The sequence below is a fragment of the Limulus polyphemus genome, unplaced genomic scaffold (assembly GCF_000517525.1).
Source record: "Limulus polyphemus unplaced genomic scaffold, Limulus_polyphemus-2.1.2 Scaffold1729, whole genome shotgun sequence".
In the NCBI taxonomy this organism is placed as follows: domain Eukaryota; kingdom Metazoa; phylum Arthropoda; class Merostomata; order Xiphosura; family Limulidae; genus Limulus; species Limulus polyphemus.
The window spans coordinates 183,490-189,295 of NW_013667339.1; the positions used below are offsets into that span (position 1 = coordinate 183,490).

At 36.3% G+C, this 5,806-nt stretch overlaps 1 long non-coding RNA gene across 2 annotated transcripts in view; it reads right to left on the reverse strand.

Moving 5' to 3' along the window:
• Positions 1–5,806, reverse strand: part of LOC111087093 — an 18,033-nt gene that overhangs the window by 5,144 nt on the left and 7,083 nt on the right. The gene's annotated exons all lie outside the window — the stretch shown is intronic.

The following is a 5,806-nucleotide window of genomic DNA, read 5'->3' on the forward strand; positions in this document are numbered from 1 at the left end:
TCATTGAGTAATATATCGTGAATTTCAATTGTACTTGATTTCAATCCGTTGCTTTACCGGTATAGTTCAATACTACAGATATCTCAGTCTTTGAAATGCTAAAATTTCCTGCTTTATACACTTTTATAGTAAAACATTGCCTCAGAAAGTATCATAATTTAATCCTCCCAGAAGAAATCAATTTTGAGCCCCATCTCCACTTTCAAATCAAGACGATTGAACTGAATTGCAACAAGAGGGTCAAGGTTTTTAGCATACATAGTCACAAGCCGCAGTGATGGTCAGAGGCATGGTGATTCAATATGAAAATTGTTTTCTAAACATATCCTATTTTATAAATTTTGTTCAGACTACGTTTCAACTTTCAAAGTTAATTTTCGACCTAGGATTCTTGCGTTTTGTTTTCTTAATTCCCCAATCTTTAAGGCATTTATCTATTCTAATCCTCAATTACACAATCTTTTTTTACGTCTTACTCACTAATTTTATTTTTAACTAGTCTTCGCTTGCAGTAATTCTTCAAACTAATCCTAATATTTCCAGACAAACCTTCAATCTACTCTTTCTTGTAATATATTTCTGCTCTTCTACTTTCAAGGAATATATTAACACCAGTCTAAATACAAATAGCTCAAAACTATCTGTGTTATCAAAATATTACGGCCCAAGGTTCGAGCCGTGATATATACCACTGACCACTATTTACACTTTCAGCTGTAAGGGCGTTGTAAGTGTGCCAGTCAATCCCGCTATTCAATTAATAGTATCAATGTAGGAGTCACGCGCTGCTGAATGATTTTATTTCTGGTTATCAGTTTTATGTTAAGGAAGGATATGCCTGAACTTCAAGGTCTCTGACCTGATCATTTAGCACGTGTACCTCATAAGGTGCAGTTCAGTTTGGAAATTCTGAATATTTTCGCAAAACTATACAATAGGCTAGCTGCGATGAGCCCGCGCACGGTTCAAACCCAGAATTTTAGCGTTATAAACCCTCAAGCTTACCATTGAGCCACCAGGGGTCGACCAACTAGTTTACTATTATATCTTACTTTATTTATGTGTAACAATGTTGTGTACATAAACGTAAATCAAAATTAAAGTTTCATTAATATATACATTTTCATTAATACGGTTAAATTACGATCTTAACGAAGAGAGAAACTCAGCGTAGGACTGAAAATTTTAGACTATTATTCGTAGCAAAAATTTAAAGTGTTTCAAAAATATTCACGTGACTAACCAGAAACTGAAACTGATACATCATCAAGACATGCTTGCAACATGCGTCCTTAATCGTTGAAAAGACTTCCAAACGTCTCAGGTTACGTCAAAGTCATTTTCGTTTTTACGACCGAATATATATAAAATATTTCAGTTAAGATAAACATTGCATTCAATGACGTAACAAAGTAAAAATCCGTTAGATACTGCAATTTCACATGAATAGTGAATTACCAATTCTGAAAGAAGTGTGTGTAAAGATTTTTTTCCACCATGAGTGAATTAATAATTTCTTCAATGACTTTTTACGACACATTGCATATTGTAATGATGTCATCCAGATTGTTGCACAACGTATAATCAGTTGTTTTTCTTTTTAATTCTGTCGGGTAAAAAAACAAAACAAATCACTTACGAGAGAATTTAGAATACGTTTTTGATAATAAGTTGTAATCTTTCACGAACCATGCACATATATTTCAGATCACGTGTGATGAGTGCTGATATGAAATGGCTTTACACCCTTGAAATTTAAATGTTCCTACAAAAGTGGAACTTCTAACTTTTCTACTTTATCTGAAAATAATAATTTCAACATAATAACTAAGAGAATAAATACCTTTGGTTGAATGTTATAATAATACAATTGTATTTCATGCGTTAATTCTTGAAAAACCACAAAATGGTCATTTACAATCAAAAACGTGAATGTGCATACTGAAGGCGACACCTATAATTTTTATTATCTGGTTAAGAAATGTAAGTGGTTTCGTAAAAGTGCCCCCCCCGTGGCACAGCGGAATGTCTGCTGATTTATAACGCTATAACCCGAGTGTCGATACCCGTGGTGAGCAGAACACAGATATCCAATTGTGTAGCTTTGTGCTTAACTACATACAAACAAATCAAGTAGCTATATCGAGATATCGGTCACCTGCGCATGCGCCAACGAAAACATTTCAATGTCATATAAATACAACGAAGATATTCCCCGTATCTGTTCAGTATGATACCGTTTTAGCATGACACGCGATTTGATAATCAAAATTCAAAACAATTCGTGTGTATAAAACTGTCCAGTCTTAAAAGATAAAAGTCTATTCTTGTGTGTAATGTCCATCACACCAGCATAATGAGATACACAGAAGCGTTGAATTTACATATTTTCATCGCCTCCCACAACATTTTTTTTTCATTCACGTTTGATTAATTCGAGTGCAGTCTGTGAAGCTTCTGATAGTGTAAGCCACATTCGCTGGCATGATCCATCTTCCCATTTCCAACTCCAGTCGTTTGGATTTGGCAAGTCTGGGTTATGACGCAAACTTTGCCTCCATATATGTCCGCCTTGGTATTTGTTGGACCAATGTATTTTTTGAGGATGATCTTTCCATCAATCCTCCTTTTTATTTTCTGGTAAAAAGTTCCTCCCGAATTATGTTCACGTTTGTGCATTCGCTTATCCTACCGTGCATGATAACAACAAACCTCTCTAGATTACGAAGACACTCACCTGACACATTATCCTTGACACTTCTTCAAATATGTAAGTCGTTGAAGGCAATAAACGCCGTGTCTCCCAAGCCTTTGTTTTGTCCAGACCAAGACAAGAATAAACGGGTTCGCATCTAGAAAAAGCGTGGAAAAGGGGGCAGTGCTCTCGAGACTAATGTACCATAAATGTTTGCAATTGCCTGAATAAACATAAATTTCCTGTTCTGCCCTGTGCCAAATTCTATTCAAAGCTCATCAAGATTTATTTGATTAACAAATGAGACTGCCAAAACAACAACATCTGTGCCGACTGAACGAGTCATTATGTTTGTGTGTCCTTGTTTAACCGTATCTGAAGCTAAAACAATCATTCTACTATCGGCTTCTTCGCAGGAGCAAGGTGCCAATACAGACACATCATTTTGAAAGTAGCACATTCTCATCATCTGTCGCTAATTATTTCTTTGCCAAGAGTGGACATTTGAATTATATGCTGAGACAGAAAGAAAAATATTTGTTTGTTCTGTTGAATTTCGCGCAGAGCTCTCCGAGGGCTGCCTGCCCTAATTCAGGAGCGGTAGATTAGAGGGGAAAACAAGCTAATCAACACCACTCGCCACGAGATCTTGGGCTACTCTATTTCCATCACATTATAACGCCCCCATAGCTGAAAATCTGAGCATGTTCGGTGACGGGATTCCAACTCAGAAACCGCAGATGGAGGTCGAGTGTCCAAACCACGAGAGCCATAGAGTAAAATATATCTTTCTTTTTGTCATTTATACGAAGGAAGTCCATTTAACAAACGCAACATTTAGTCCAGTCGGTGACTAATGTAGACACGGACTTTGAATATGGACCGGAGGTGTCAATAAAGTTTACATGGTTTGCCATTTTATTAACTTAAATCATTAAAAAAATTCAATTGTGTCTAAATTTTAAAAAGTAACACAACTTAGGGGGGTTTTCTATTAACACCCTCTCAAAGCAAACAACATACGCTGTTTTGACGATAACATGCTGCGTTTGATGACGTTTGTCTTAAACTTTATCATTGAATTAATCTTTTATTAGACGTAAAATAGCGATGTATCTTACACGCATATAGTTTGATCACTTACATGTCAATGTAGAACCTATGAAACCATTGTAGCAAAAGCAAACGCCGCAAATGCAAATATCATGTGCATGTACTCGAAATTTTTGAAAAATTTACATTTAAGTAAACAAAACTTGAAAAAATATTCAGGATTATTCATGCATTTAAACCAAACAAAACAACTATGTACTTAAGTAAGTCACACAATACTTAACATCCCCAGGTGGGACAGCGGTTAAGTCTACGAACTTACAACACTAAAATTTGGGGTTCGAGTCGCCGCGGTGGATACAGCAGATAGCTCAATGTGGCTTTACTGTACAAAACAAATAAACAATAGTTAAACTTCTTCTCGAAATGAGATTGAAAGCGCAGATGAAGGAATATCACGTATCTCCATATCTGGAGTATTCCAAGTATATTTATACCAAATTTGGCGCTTTTATCATAAAAACTCACAATTCGAGTAAAACACTGGATTACTTAGACTATTAAATTATAGTTGATTAGAGTACCAAACCATATAAAGCTATATATATGCCTGATTTTCTTAAATACCTATAAGTGACATCATGCAACTAAGAAATCATGAATTAGATGAACCGCAAAATAAGAAGCCCAATAATCATTTCTCTTTCAAAAAGTAAATCCCCAGTGGAAAAGCGATATGTCTGCGGACTTACAACGCTAGAAACCGGATTTCGATACCAGTGGTGGGCAGAGAACAGATAACCCATTGTGTAGCTTTGTGTTTAATGACAAACAAACAAAAAAATCCGAAGTAGTTCGGGTTATCGGGTTTTATGTCCATCAGTGGCACAGCGTAAAATCTGAAGATTTCTAAAACTAAAAACCGAGTTTCCATATTCGTAGTGGGGATAGCACAGATAACACATTGTGTATCTTTGTGCTTAACAACAAACAAACAAACTTATTTCATGGTTCCTACCGTTGCTTTTTCAAAGGGTATAACATGTCTTCGAGTTTCACTCTGTATTTATGGTCTCCCCCCCCCCCCGGTGGGACAGCGGTAAGTTTGCGAAGTTACAACTCTAATATCTAGGGTTAGATTCCCCGCAGTGTATAAAACAGATGGCCAAATGTGGCTTCGTTCTAAACCAAACAAACAAACTGTATTTACTTTGCAACAACGCAAACTTGTTGAATAAATTTCATCTGTTCGTGAACGTGAAAAGAGATCCGATACAGAAGCATTTGATAAACTGGAAAAATATTTTATGATTAATTGATATATAAGTATATATATGTATATATTCCATAGAAAAAAGAAAAGAAAGAAAGACATCCAGCCAGATAAAAATATGTTCATTCTTCGATAAGCCATATTGATATATTGACAATAATTTGTGTCCGAAAGTAAACGAACTAAGCAGCTACAGCTAACGGACAGGGTGACCAAACAAAGGTTTCTTTCAAGATACGAAATTGATGTCTTTATTATGTGTATAACGTGAGACAGTTTTCTTTACTTTGACCAAGTACGTTGCACTAACTAATGCTCAAAAGGGCAGAAATGAAAGACTCGTGTCAACTGAACTGAGGGGAGGAAATAACAAGATGGAGAGACATTGAGCCATTGACGATAAAACCATTTTTTTTGCTGAAAACCATTGAACAAATCTGTAACTTCTGTGTACAAGAGAAATGAAGCAGTTGGTTGCTTTTATGTTAAAATATCGTAATAAAACGATTTTCTTTGTTTGTTTGTAATTAAGCACAAAGCTGCACAATGGGCTATCTGTGCTCTGCCCACCACGGGTATCGAAACCCGGTTTCTAGCGTTGTAAGTCCGAAGATATAGCGCTGTGCCACTGGGGTCTAATTACACAAACGGCTATCTGTGCTCTGTCCACCACGGGTATCGAAACCTGGTTTATAGCCGTATAAGTCCACAAACATACCGCTGTGCCACTGGGGTCTAATTACACAAACGGCTATCTGTGCTCTGTCCACCACGGGTATCGAAAC